Source organism: Thermobia domestica, chromosome 14, assembly GCF_964235325.1.
Source record: "Thermobia domestica chromosome 14, izTheDome1.hap1.1, whole genome shotgun sequence".
Taxonomy (NCBI): domain Eukaryota; kingdom Metazoa; phylum Arthropoda; class Insecta; order Zygentoma; family Lepismatidae; genus Thermobia; species Thermobia domestica.
Genome location: NC_137467.1, coordinates 107,530,666 through 107,545,337, shown reverse-complemented (window position 1 = coordinate 107,545,337; position 14,672 = coordinate 107,530,666).

The following is a 14,672-nucleotide window of genomic DNA, read 5'->3' as shown; positions in this document are numbered from 1 at the left end:
TCTCCATTCTGAGATCAATCTCTCAGGTTGAGCGTGTCCTCCAATGAACATAATATGTTAATTTCAATATTGTTGTGTATGTAGTGTAATTTTATTATATACTGTATAATGAAAGATATAAAATCACTGATCACATATGAATCACAAAATTCTTGAAAGTAGCTGAAAATTTGAAATGTAGAACAACTACTGGAAATAACTTTATAAATGATTGTTTGCATTGAGAGAAATTCTCAAATTCTCCTCATTCCTACACTTTTCTTTTTCTGGAGGATACACCTTGCATGTCACACTGAGTATGCATCGAAACTGAGATTGAAACAGAAATACTTGATAAACTCGCCGGGATTCGAACCCGGGTCCACCAAATACAGGGTGCGGCACGTAAAACCGGCCCGTAAAGTGAACACATAAAATGAAATGTAATGTATTGAATATGATTAACTACAACACATAAATGAAATGTAATGTATTCAATATGACTACTCACCTTCACAGCAGGTGCTGAAAGTGTCCTCCGCCCACTTGAACACACATGTGAGCACGATTGTGGAGATTCATATATACCCTTGTCAGTTCTTGTGTTGTAATGCTATTGGTGACATCCTGGATCCTGGTCTTGAGTTCTTCAATTGTGTGTGGATTTTTTTCGTATACTCTTCCTTTTAACAGTCCCCATAAGTAAAAGTCACACGTGGACAAGTCTGCTGACCGAGAAGGCCACAAGCCTTTGCTGATTGTCCTCTCTGGTGTAAACATCTCATGCACAAGGGACAATGATGCAGCTGATGTGTGGCATGTTGCACCGTCCTGCTGAAAGTAACATAACTGACGCTCCTCTTCGGTCAAGTGTGTATAAACTCCTCCAGAATTCCCATATACACGTCACTGTTCATTGTCGCCTTAAAGAATATGGTCCCAATAACGCGTGTATAGGAAATGGCACACCAAACACCAATCTTCTCATCATGCAAGGGTACCTGGTGGATTGCGTGTGGATTTTCTGTCGACCAATACCGGTTGTTTTGGGAATTTACGTACCCAGACAGGTGGAAACACGCCTCGTCACTGATGGTGAGCATTAGTGGATCCAAGAAGCCACTGGCAACATTGCTCAACAGCCGTTAACGGAAATGCACCCTCTTCTGCAGGTCAGGCTCCTTCAGTTCTTGAACAACACTTATCCGGTACGGTTTTAACTTCTATCCCCTAAAAAAAAACACGTCTGCAACTTCTCTCACTCACATGAACTTGTTGACTCAATCTCCTGGTTGACTTTCGAGGACTTCTTGTCATTATCTCCTCCACCTGCATCTTTAATTCAGGTGTGCAGACAGATGGTCGTCTGTTCCTGGGAGCATTTTGAACCGATCCTTTACGCCGCCATTTTTCAATCAATTCCTGAATGGTGCTTTTTGCTGGCACAGAACGTCCTGGAAATTTTTCCCGAAACAAATTCTTTGTTTTCACAAAAGATCCAGTGAGAATGAACCCTTCAACAATGGCAACACGCTCGGGTATCGAATACGGCATTATCACACATTGACAATCACCCGGCTTAACAAAACGAGGCCTTTTTCTCAACTGGTTTCGACAAGTTTCACTGGCTGCGGCTGCACGTGACTGCTGCAGGTCACGTAAGTCGACCCGATTTCCACACGTCATCTCTTGGTAGGAACGTAGATTGTTTAAGTGTTGCCAATAACACAATATACCAGAATATTACGACGGGCCGGTTTTACGTGCCGCACCCTGTAGAACTTCAATGTGCTAACCACCCAGACATAGAAAGTAATACATAGTTAAAGTCGTTTCATAGTAAAATATAAACAAGGTACTCAATAATAACAGAAACAAACAAATATGAGAAAAATATAAATAAAAATATAAACAAGAAAATATAAGCAATTTGTCTGTCTTAAAGGCTTACTCGAGATATCCTTGTCCAGCTGAAAAATGTTATATGGACGTTCCTCAATGAGGAAAATATCACGATGAATTCTTCAAGTTGAGGCTAACCCATCGGTATGTCCATAACTTATGGAGGCAGAAGCCACCTGTCCCCGCAGAGAAGCTCCCCGCCCTTCGAGGGTCCCCATTTTCTGACAATTTTCTTACTCCATATAAGATAGTAACAGGAAATTAGAAATGAAGATGAAATAAGGTCGCCACATTACATAAACAAATAGGACGCAAAAAGTAAGTAAAACAAAAATGTGTCGTGGACCCATTTCAGTAAAAGATGCCTACTATTAGCGGTTCTGGAAATAATATTTATTCCTTTGGCTTTGAGATTTATCAATCTTGTCTCAATAATTTTGTCATGTACGGAATGGGCATAGGTATTAACGCAGACTTCCAGTGGCGGAGGGCCCACAGATTCTTAGGCCCCCATAAAGATTAAGAGAAAATTGGAGAAAGGGGGCCCAAGAATTAGAAGAACAACTATTCTTAGGAGCCCAAAATAAGCATATTATGTTTGCACCTACAGAAAAATCTAAGTTACGGCGATTGTCCTGATTTATTTACATTTCGTCTTTGCCACAAATTCTAATTTCCAAAGAAAAAAGACGAGAAAATTATTTTCACATTCTTTATATTGTATCAACACGTGTAGAAATAGACAGTTTCATTTATGTTTCACAACTACTCGTTTATTTTCTTATGTTCATATGAGGAATTAGTGGCCACATGATCATGAGGTCGCTGATCATCAGGCGCAATCAGTGCACCACCATGATACTGGGATCTTTCTCGCAAGAACATGGGATTATGTCGTCTTTCACACTGTCTCCAGATGGAAACATGTCGATTATCAGGCTCCACACTAATCGAGACTCGTTAGAGAACAAAACATTGCCCCATTCATTGCGTCCCCACCCACGATGTTCCTCCGCCTACGATCTTCGAACAACACGGTGTCGTGCAGTTCATGGGACACAAACTATACGCCTACGTGCATACAGACCACCTTCGCGAAGGCCATTGCGGAACGTTTCAGTGGATATTGTGCGTCCTGTTGTTGGGAAGGCTCGCGGGAGCAGAGTTGTATTCTGACGCCGGTTTCGACAGGGCTGTTAACAATTTGCAAGTGATCACTAATGAAACTGTCACCATCCATTTCAGCGACCACGAAAACTGTGGATTTGCCACTAATATCGGTTATTTTGTATTATTTTACATGTTCCGGTAATATCCCCTCCCGCTGACTAACGGCCAGCATACAATTTTATCTGAATTTGCAAGTGGTCACTAATGAAAGTGTCACCATTGATCTCAGCGACCGCGAAAACTATAGATTTGACACTAATGTCGGTCGTTTTGGATTACTTTTACAACACTCGGTATCCACCCCCACCCTCGCTGACTCCCCACCCACTGGCAATTGTAGCTCAATTTGCAAATCAACGCTAATGGATGTGTCACTCTTGATCTCAGCGTTCCACAAACATCGGTCTTTGTGGATTTCTTTTATATGTAACGATATCTCAATCCCCTCCCGTGAGCCACGGCCCGGTGCCGTTTAGCGTGAATTTTAAAGTTAATGCGACCGGAGTTTCAGAATTCATTTCAGCGACCGCGAAAACTATGAATTCAACACTAATATCGGTTATTTTGTACTATTTTTACATGTCCCGGTATACACCCCTGTTTCGAATTTTCAAAATAAAAAGATTCGTTTTGATTTGGGGTTTGGGCCAAGGTACCCCTGAAGAAAATTTGGCAACTCTCGGTCCACTCGTCTGGTGCCCAGGCTGCATACAGACAGACAAACACACAAACAAACAATATATTTTATTTACATTGGACTAGACGGATTCTTGGAAATTATGTCAGATTTTCATATTATCTTTCGAACTAATTTCAAAGACCCGTTCCTACTTATCTCTCTATATATATACAGTATATATATATATATATTTATATCTACCTATATCTATTTTTATGTAATTAAAAAACGCAGGAATTACCCCATAAATAACGCTCCTGGAGAACCCCATTCTCAAAAAAATTTGCTGGGGAAACACTTGTGGAAACTTCAGTTTTCCTGCGCGAGGATTACCGAGACCTGGTGAACAAAAAAAAAAAACTCCTTTTGCTATCGAATTTAAAAGTAGTTCTCCTGAGGTTAGTATTCATTGAGAATATTTTTAAAAAATTAAATTTGATGGGTAAATCAGTGAACTTTGAATACATCTACACCGTATCCACTGAGTTGCGAAATTGTGTACCTCCAGACATGGGCGATTGAAGAAAATTTTCTATGGGGGCATCTGCAATATTTGCTATACTAGTCTGGCATTTAATGCTCACTGTTTGTTATATTACGTATACATTTTAGTGAGTCAGGGAGGTTCATTCCTATCAAACACGGAGATTCTGAAGGAACAGATCTACTGTACAAAATATAATGAAAATATCTCCTTCGGATTTCAATCATCCCGCAGTCCAACCCCGAGACGGAAACATAAGAGATAGGCTTTTTGTTTCTATCAAGATAATGTGCCTAGGAAAGGCTTTACATTGTGAAGATTACAATAGTGAAAATTAAAAAAATATATTTTTACAACTTAATATACATATTACTAAATGTTGAGCTGCCCGTTGCTATGTGGTTAGCGTATGCGCCTTACTAGAGCGAGGTTTGATTCAGGGTAGGAAATCATTTCTCTCAAATCCGACTTTAAACTGTAGGTTCACGTCTTGTAGAGCTTTGCTCCTGAAAACTACGCTAAACTATAATCTAATTTAATATTACTAAATATTAAGAAAATAATGACTTACCAAGGTGACGTCAATTTGGCAGTCACCAAATCCATTTTATACTTTCACTTAATCCAGTGGATATTATTATAACAATTACAACACACGCGCGCATATAAATACTCAGAAACAAGCACATAGACACGTACTCATACACAAATATGAACATATCAAATCTATTTACATGTGGTGAACTGCGCTGCATCAAGCACTGGTATCTTAGCCACCATCTTCTAATGTATCTGCATTATTTGATTCATCCACAGATTTGTTATTTTTACGCATCATTCATTTTAGCATTTTCGGTAGGGTTCAGGGTTTCTTCTTCATTTAAAGAGTCGGTTCTCTGTATTGGAAAGAGAATCAGGGGAGGAAGAGGGAATTTATATTTTGTGAAAGGACAACATTTTAAGAAATATATACAAAACATGCCGCTTCCGACGCAGCACTCAAGCATTTTTTAGCGGTGTATTACTAGTGGTCCCCTTGACGATCATACCCCTCCCCTCTCAAGTTGTAAAGTGAGAAGGGACAGAAACATCCCAGATAGCCTCACCAGGGTTCAGTTGGCATGTAAACATGTTGTGCAGAGTCATCTTTTGCTTATTTTTGAACATTTCTCTGAATTCAACAATAGAACAGCAGATATACTAACTAGTTTTATTACTCCAACCATCGCTTCAACTAAGGAATGATTCCTAAGGGTCAGTAAACCATCTAAATTTTCGTTCTTTTTCTGTTCTCCAGAGGGAAGAATGAGATTTTGCCAAGATTCTAAAGTCAAGATGCTAGATGCTAAATGGGAGTAAATTATGGTAGATCTAGCACCAATATGGTAGATCTCTACAGAAGTTTCTTCCAAAGTATACAAAGAAATAATAGCACAATAGTTTGGATAACATCTGTGTGTGTTTCGGTAGACTACACACACGGTAAGATTAATTGTAAAATTACTAGAAAGAAAATGTAGTTTGGAGTGCACCCATGTCCAAAACGAAAGACTCGTAGCCGGCTTGTATAGATGATTGAATTAAAATTTTCAATTATCCATTTACTGAATGCCCATATAGTGTATGCATGCATTATTTAATAAGTAAATAAATTACTCACAATTAATTATTTCAGTGATAAACGGTGTTTATTGGGCAGAAACACATCTCCAAACAATCAAGGTTAATCTTAGACTGGAGAAATGGTTATCCTTCGTTTTTTAATTATTTGGCCAAGAAACAAAACGCCTGACAGATATACAATCCCTATATACAACTATGTGATGTAATATATAAGTCGTAGGGTATGATGCTTTACTTTTTCATAAATTTCAGTGCTTCTAGTGAAATGAAATCTTTAGTTTTGCGTCCTACACTTATGCCGGTTAGGCTAAAGGACACGGCGATGATGAGAATTGAATGAACTTGTGGAATGAAGGAAGTGGGCGAAAGGGGAGAACCAAAGAGAACCCAGGGCCACGGTGTTTGTCCACCACAAAGTCCACACGGCGCGATCTGGGATCGAACTCCAAGCACTGGAAGTGAACGCTTCACCAGTGAGCCACGGCGCCTCCACAGTACTTCTAGAGTACTCCTAAACATATAATAAAGAACTAATGGCCATATTTCTTTTCTAAAAAAAATATTCAATTGGAACAGAACAATTTACACAAAATTTGGAATCGACAAATGAAAACGGCACGTTTCTAGCACTTGTGGGTTCGAGATTCCATTGTTGAAACGATTGAAGACAAACATATAAACTTTTCTTTGAGCAGAAACATATACGCGTAAATCTAGTATTTTAATATATATATAATAATTGGAATAGTTTTATTTTCGAGTGCTATTTTCTTAATATTCGCAATATTGAAATTTTTGAACTTACATTTTTCACGTTTTTGAAAAAACGTTGTCTCAAAGTGTCTTGAAAATGGTGAATACATGTTTTCGTATCCTGATTTACAAATAGAACACAACATTAGAAGAGCAATAAGAGCTTTATTTTCAGATAGGTCAGTAGATCTGTATTTGACTTTATTCCACTTCAAATTTGTTTCTACCTTCTCCCAACGTCATGTTGATATCTCTTGAAGGTAGAAGGTGAATCATCATCACATAAGGTAGAAAAAATATCTACTTTGCTCGGATTTTTTCTCCAGAATTATATGGGTGGCTATACCAGGCATTCCTCTTACTATGTTTTGATGAAGAACCCTTCGGTTTCCTAGAAGTTCATTTGAATTCCAAACAAACCTTTTTTTTACCTCTGTATCCAAGGCTTTCGTTATCACATGAAACTTTAGTAGGGCTGCTCACATTGACATTTCTGTTACTACTTGATCTCACACCTTGCACTGTATCACAAGTATTAGCATAGCCCTCACTGTCAGTAGGCAAATCTTGACTTTCAGGAAAAAATGAGGGGTATTAATCAGAATCTACTGAAGACAACATTTTAGAGTCGTCCTCCACTTTCAGTATTTTTGGATTTTTTTTGCCGTGAAATAAGGATCTGCTGTATTTAAAGTTTCTTTCTTACATTTGTTTCTCGAAGCATTTGATCTATATTTTGCAAATACATAAAATATAAAACAAATGAAGTATATTTAAAGAGAATATTTAAAGAGTTCTGTAGTCTCTTTTTTATGGTAAATAAAAGTCAACTAAAAAACCTTTTGAAAGAAAAACTTTCTCTTCAGGAAATGTATATACAATGAATGCGAAAAAATAGAGACGATAACGGAAATGTGTGCTTCTCATACACCGTAGATTTTCTAAAATCATCTAAAAATGTTCACTCAGAAAGTAACGTCAACAATGAGCTACTGTAACACACGTACAACTAAATAATAGGAAGGTACAGAGAAAACCGATACTTTGATAGGATCAGTGTTGCCAATTCTGTTCTTTCTTTTTTTACTAAAATGACGGTCATGAATTTCTACTAATGAGAACAACTTTCAAATTCTAAATATCTGTCAATTTGCAAGAATTCCGTTGTTTGACTTAATATGTCAGTAACTAGCGATCAGCAACTGTCTCCTATACCTTAAAAACACTCGTTTAACCCTGTAATTTTTTAATTGTAAAGATCTCACAATCTACTATAATTCCGTTCTATCATTTTATTATTAAGTGTCTCAGTAACTGAGGACGTACAAGACCCTACTACATCTTCCAAGCACTACTTTGGGCGTATTAGGGACTAAATTTAATTTGAATATTGCAGACAATTTACAAGAATCCCGTTATTTTATTTTATTCTTAAATATTTTGGCAACTAATGATCAGATTCCTTCCTCTTCAATATTCTCTTTTTGCCGTACAGAATAGACAAAGTTTTCAATTGTAAACCTCAGACAATTTAAGTAAGATCCGTTCTCTAATTTTACTCATTAGTATGTCAGTAAATAACAATCATGAGTCAGTAAACAACTATTTAATTTTTTAACTATTATTTATTTAACTTTTAATTAAGGATTACTGATATTCTGCTGCGACTACTAACAATTCCCTTCAAGTTCAGCATCGACTCATATTTCAACAGTTAATATCAGACATATACCACAATTCCTTTCTTTGTACTTGTTCCTAAATATGTCAGTAACTAATGATCAGCAAGAGTCTGCTTCATCTTGAAATACTACTTCAGTTTCCTAACTACTTCAGCTTCCACACACAACGTTTGCTATACAAAATAGACTCAGATTTCAATTGGAAATATCTGAGAAATTACGACACTTCCATTAATTCATACTATCCTAAAATAGTGAAGCAACAACGATTATCAACAGTCGCCTTTTATAACAAAAGCAGACCTTCCGCTCTACACAATGAACTAAATAATGACTAACGACGTTCTCAAAATGGCCAGATCTAGTCACAAAGTGGCTAAATGGGCAACCCTAGTCGCAATACGAAGCAACTTACGCACAACCATGCCATGGTACATGGGGTATGTAAAATTCACATTCCTCAAATTCCAGCGAAGCATGTAAAAGTACCTTTCAGAAATTCCTCGAAAGGCACGTACTTAGCGACTCATGCTATGCATATGAAATGTACATTTCTCAAGTACCAGGTACGTAAAAGATACATATGGAACTAGAATGGCAAGTTCCTAGAATGTACCTGCTAAACCATTTTAACAACAAGAATGTAATGATAAACATTTAGTGGAAATTAACTGGATTACTGGCATTCAAAAAACTAGGTTAATATTTGTATATATATATATATATATATATATATATATATATATATATATATATATATATATATATATATATATATATATTCCAATAAAAAGATTGTTTTCAGAAGGTAAAACAGGGAGAAATTTATCTTAAAGCATGAGCGTTAACTAATATTTTCTAAATATTTAAGGGTTATGTATATTAACATTGTGGACCATTGTTGTTTAAAGGCATAGATATACAAAAATGTAAGCTTTCTTCTTGATTTTAGTACCTTTGATTGGGAACAACAACAACGAAGAAAAAATTAATTTTAAGTAACACAGATGCGGCCCTACTATTCCCCTTTTCATTTTGCATACTTAACAATATATTATTTATTGTCCCCCATTATAAGCGTTTTCTTTTCCATAGGCCATTTTTGCTATGATTGCCCTGTATGCTAATATTATTGCTAATATTTTGAAACAATATTGTTGCCGCTTTTTCATTCGCTTTTTGACTTCGGGATTGCCGAATAATATGGAAACTGTTTATTAGCGTTTTTAATTTTATTTTTTCCGGTTAATTACAGCCCGTAAATTACAATTTCCTTTTGCTTTGCATATTGCAGTTATTTATCTACACTACATTTTTTTTGAATATATATCAAAGTTAACGAGATTGATAACTATAAACATATCTTAGTTTTTTTTATTTGGACCCTAAAGAAATTAATAATACTACTATTTAAATTTATATTTATGACACTGGAACATAAGTTGATTCCCAAAAATTTTATTTGCTTGAAATAGATTTTTGATGCGAACGAACTTAATTAAATAACGTGATTACTTTAACATTGAGTATTTACAATATGAAACACTTGATTAATGATACAATGATTTGAGTATTTTTAATTTACTAATTTTATCAAATAATTTTTATTACAAAAGCTTTGTTTTATTCTAATAATCACAATATTTAAGCGAATTGAAAATGAAAATTACTTTGATAAACCTACTTACAGATTTTTCCATTAATTTATACATGACAACATGCAAACACAAATAATTAAAAATTGAATATAAAATATATTATTAACTGACCGAAAAAAATAATTGCTTATTATTTTAAAAAAAATGACGTACTCAAGGAATAGTAAAACTACATGACTGAACAAAGATTGTTTTTAATATAGATAATAAACAATATTAGAGTACTACAACATCAACTTCCAATATAATCATAAGATCCATCGGGAAACGGTTAAGTTGGAAGCTCTTTCAGAATATGTAACTCTTATTGCGCAATTCGAGTCTCGATATCGCGCCCCTTGCTTGTCAGACATTATGAATTGAAAAGTTATTCCATTCAGTAGAACGAATTGAATGTTGTTTGGAAGGTTAAGCAGATTCTTTCTTAATGTTAGTTAATTACATATTTAAGAAGAAAATGTGAGAATCGAATGACGAAATTTGTTAGGTATTATTGCTAATTATTAGTCCATTCAGTAGGGCGAAAGACGTGTATTTTAGAATAATATGAGATAATTGAATTGAGTAATTTGTCAAATATTTACTAAAGAAATGCGAGTCTAATCAGTAGGGCCAAAGGGCTGTTTGGAAGCTGAAGTAGACTCTTACTCATCGATAGTGGTCGACATAATGAAGAATGAAATGAAAGGAGGGAATTCTCGTAAATTGTCAGATATTTACGACTGCAAATTGAGTGCATTCACTAAGTCGAAAATAGTGTTTGGAAGCTAATGGAGATTGTTGGCATTCCTTTTTTGATGGTATACTTAACATTAAAATGAAAGAATAAATTCTCCACAATTGTCGGATATTTACTATTGAAAAGTGAGTAAACTGAGTTCGCTAAGAGGAATAATTGAAATTTGTAGCCGAGTTTTGCTGGTTGTTAGTTACTGACATATTTAAGAATAATATGCAATAAAGGAATTGTCGTAATGAGTCAGATATTTACTATTGGAAAGCGAGTCCATACAGTAGGATGAAAGAATTGTTCGGAACCTGAGACAGCCTCTTGGTAATTAATATTTGAAGTCATACTTAATAAAAAAACGAGAGAAGGTATTAGTAAATTCTTTCCCATTCAGAGTTTAAAAGTAATTACGTTCACTAGAGCGAAAGGAGAGTTTGGAAGGTATAGCACTCACTTGCTGTTCATTTTTTGCCGACATATTTAAAAAATAAAAACACGAACGCAATTGTCGCAAATTTTCAGATGTTTACGATTGAATTGTGAGTTCTTTCTGTAGGCGTAGGGACTGTTTGGAAGATGAAGCAGACTCTTTGTTATCATTACATTAAGAATAAATGAAAGAACGGAATTGTCAAATTTTTCAATTGAAAAGTGATTCCATTCAGTAGAAGGAAAGGTGTGTTTGAAGATTAAGCAGACACTTGCTGACCGTTATTTTTTTACATACTTGAGAATGAAATGAAAGAACGGAATTTTCCTAAATTGTCAGATACGTACAATTGAAAAGTAGGATTGATCATTCACTAAGGTGCGTTGGATGTTGATTCAAACTGTTGGCGATCACTATATAAGAGGATCCTAAGGAATAGAATGAAAGAACGAAATTCTCTAATTTGTCTAGTATTAATAAGTGAGTAAATTGAGCAGGGTGAAACGAGTGTTTCTAAGCTGTAGCCGGTCCTTGCTGGTAATTAGTTACTGATATATTTAGGAATAAAATGAAAGAATGGAATTGTCGAAATTTATCATATATTTACTATTGTTAAGTTATTAAAAAATCTGAAGCATAGCTTGTGAAAAGTTAGGCATGACTGAAGGAAAAAATGAATAGGCTTATAATTTATCAGCATCACAGACAAATAACTGCTGAAAAAATACACAGTTTTATATTTGATTTTTAACCTATTTCTTCGACATTATTATTTACATGACACATTTACTTGTTAATTAGAAAGCTGGTATATATTCTGGATCTCAAGTAAACCATGGTGCCTAGATCTCATTTAAAAATGCTTACTTTAGTAGTATGTTAATTCAACATTGTAATAAGTTAATGAATTATAATAATAGGAACAAATAATACACGTTCGGCAGACATGGTTGAACTCATAACATAATTAGTTGTCATAAAAATAAATCACGTTATTTTGACAACTCCGGAACTGACAAAGTCTTCAATAATATTAGGTTTTCGGAATTTAATGAAAAAAAAAGGAGTTTTAATTCATCCCGATATTCATGAAACAACTACTCATGAGCTCCAGCATAGTGCAAGTGCACATTGCCACTGCAGAAAGTTATTTATTATTCAGAAACAAAGTTTACACTATAGAATGATATCCCTGGCAGTAGCAGTAATTTCGTCTGTGATAGTAATCACACGATCAACAAAATAGCAAGAAGTTAGTACTGCTGCATCACAGAGTCGCCCCAATATTTCACACCAGGGTAAAGCTGCGTCGGGCCATACCTTTTTTTCAACGCCCGCCATACAAAAGCGTAATCTATTTTTCCAAATAAGGCAAAAGAGGACACATCTGACATATTATGCATTTCCAATCCATACGTCGCTTGTCTATTTTGCCTGTTCTTAGTGTCGTTATGGTTATGCTAAGGAACTGTTGGAGGTGATCAGCAGGTTGGATATTGCAACCCTAATGTGGATGTTTACATTATACACCTTGAGTCAGACTACTATTATCGCAATAGTCCTCTACAGGTGCTGATTTAATTTCGTAGTTACTTTCTGTATAATCATTCTACAGTTCTTGATGACAGTGCTTTATGATGTTCATCAGTCAGGTTTGTCCTGTTTCCACAAATGGTGCCTACCATTTCAACTCAGGCAAAAAAAATATAAAATTGTACCATCACCACCTCAGATATTGTTGAAACATTTTTATAGCAACTAGAAATTGTTGGAGACCAATATTTTTTGTTTTATAGAGAAAAAATTTTCGCGCCAAGTAATGGGCCATCAAAGAAGGGGAACAAAATTTATGAATTGTAAAAGACATGTAAAAGACATCAAGTTTGCCGATGACGCTGAAACTGGAGACTCCGAAGTGTTTCATTGCTTCAGTCCCTGATTTTAATAACCGAGCTCACATCTCGCATCTTAGCTGAGTGAGCCTTTACCATGTCCTCGACAAAGCTGGATAAAAATTTAGACAAGGCATTGCGTTTATTCGATAAATCTGGATTTTGAATTTTGAAAATTATAGATGTATTGAGCGCAGAAGCATCTACCATACTGAGGAACACGGCAAATGGCCAGCTTCTTGTTTGCCGTTTTGTTATGAGTTCTCTCACCATTTGGTCAAATTTATCCACCGCCCCTTTGTTCTTCATATAATATAGAATTATATTTGGCTTTTTCTTGCCTATGTCAGATAGAGCGGTATCCTGATGCTGCGTGATGAGTAAAATCATAGCTTTGCTTCTCTTAGGTGCATAACTTGCGATCGTTAGGTCTCCTTTGAATCCGAAGACAGATGTCAATGGACTACGAGATTTACTAGGTTGCATAATGTTCGAGATTTCACATTTGTTCTTCATCGTTCAAACGAGAATGAGATTCTGAGTTAGCAGGTACTGTTAAGTTCAACACTTGTAAATTAATTGTTCATAGTATCGGTTCTCCCACTTTTGAACAAATGTTTTGAAAGTTTCTTTACAACGTTCTGAGCCAGATTCTTCTCCACAGTAAATTCTGGTTGCTTCCCTACGTATACATAAACGATGAGTGCAAAAATAGTCAGTGCATTACATATTCACAATAATTCTATGACATATTTAGCTGGCTTATTAGGCATATATTGAACGAAAGGGCAGCGACCACGAAATGGAAATAGTTGTTCAGCCACTGTTACACAATCACTTGGTATATCATAATTTCTACAGTTTGCAAGAAAACATTCCCAAACAAATCTGATGGTGGCAAGTTTGTTTTCTTTTAATCTATTTGAGCGTATTCGTTTATCATCATAACAAAGAACCATAGAATTTGATGAAATCGCATCTGCGACACTCGCACGATACAAATTAGCATTTTCACCTTTGTACAGTTCTATTAAAGGACAGTCCCAATTACAATCAACCCCTGCCTGAATGCACAGTCCTAGAAATGCAATTAAATCTATTTTATCTAGTGGGTGTATCCGCTTAGCGCTTGAATCGACAGTAGTCTCTCGCCTTGCTGCGAGATTTGTGCATTGTACTATTTCGTCAAGAATTGCATCATTGAAAAATTATTTGATGCTTCTCATTGTGTAGTAATGTGTACATTCTTTTTTACACCAAACGAAAATGTAATTATGTTATATCTTCTAGTTTGAGTAGGTGGCGGTGGCTAGTGGATTCCAGTAAATTCCGTTTTCCGAAACTCGCAGAGGATCACCACCATTGTTCACAACATTATTTTAACTTCCTGATTCTTGGTCCATTTGAGTATATGATCATATTTCTTCAGCAGTCTCATTCCAAGATGGAAAGCAATGTAGAAAGTAGTTTAGGAGAGGAAATCAAGCACGTAGGGAAAAAAAAGCACAGTTGTAAATGCTTGCTGAGTGACAGCAGAATCTAGAAGACAAGGATCCTATTTGGTTTGGAGACGTATTCTTAAGGCATCTTTTTCAGATCTTTTGAATAATTTTCTGATGTACCTTCATCTGATCCAAGGAAACCAACTTCGCATTTTGAGAAATTCAAATGTACGCCAAGAGCTGATTCT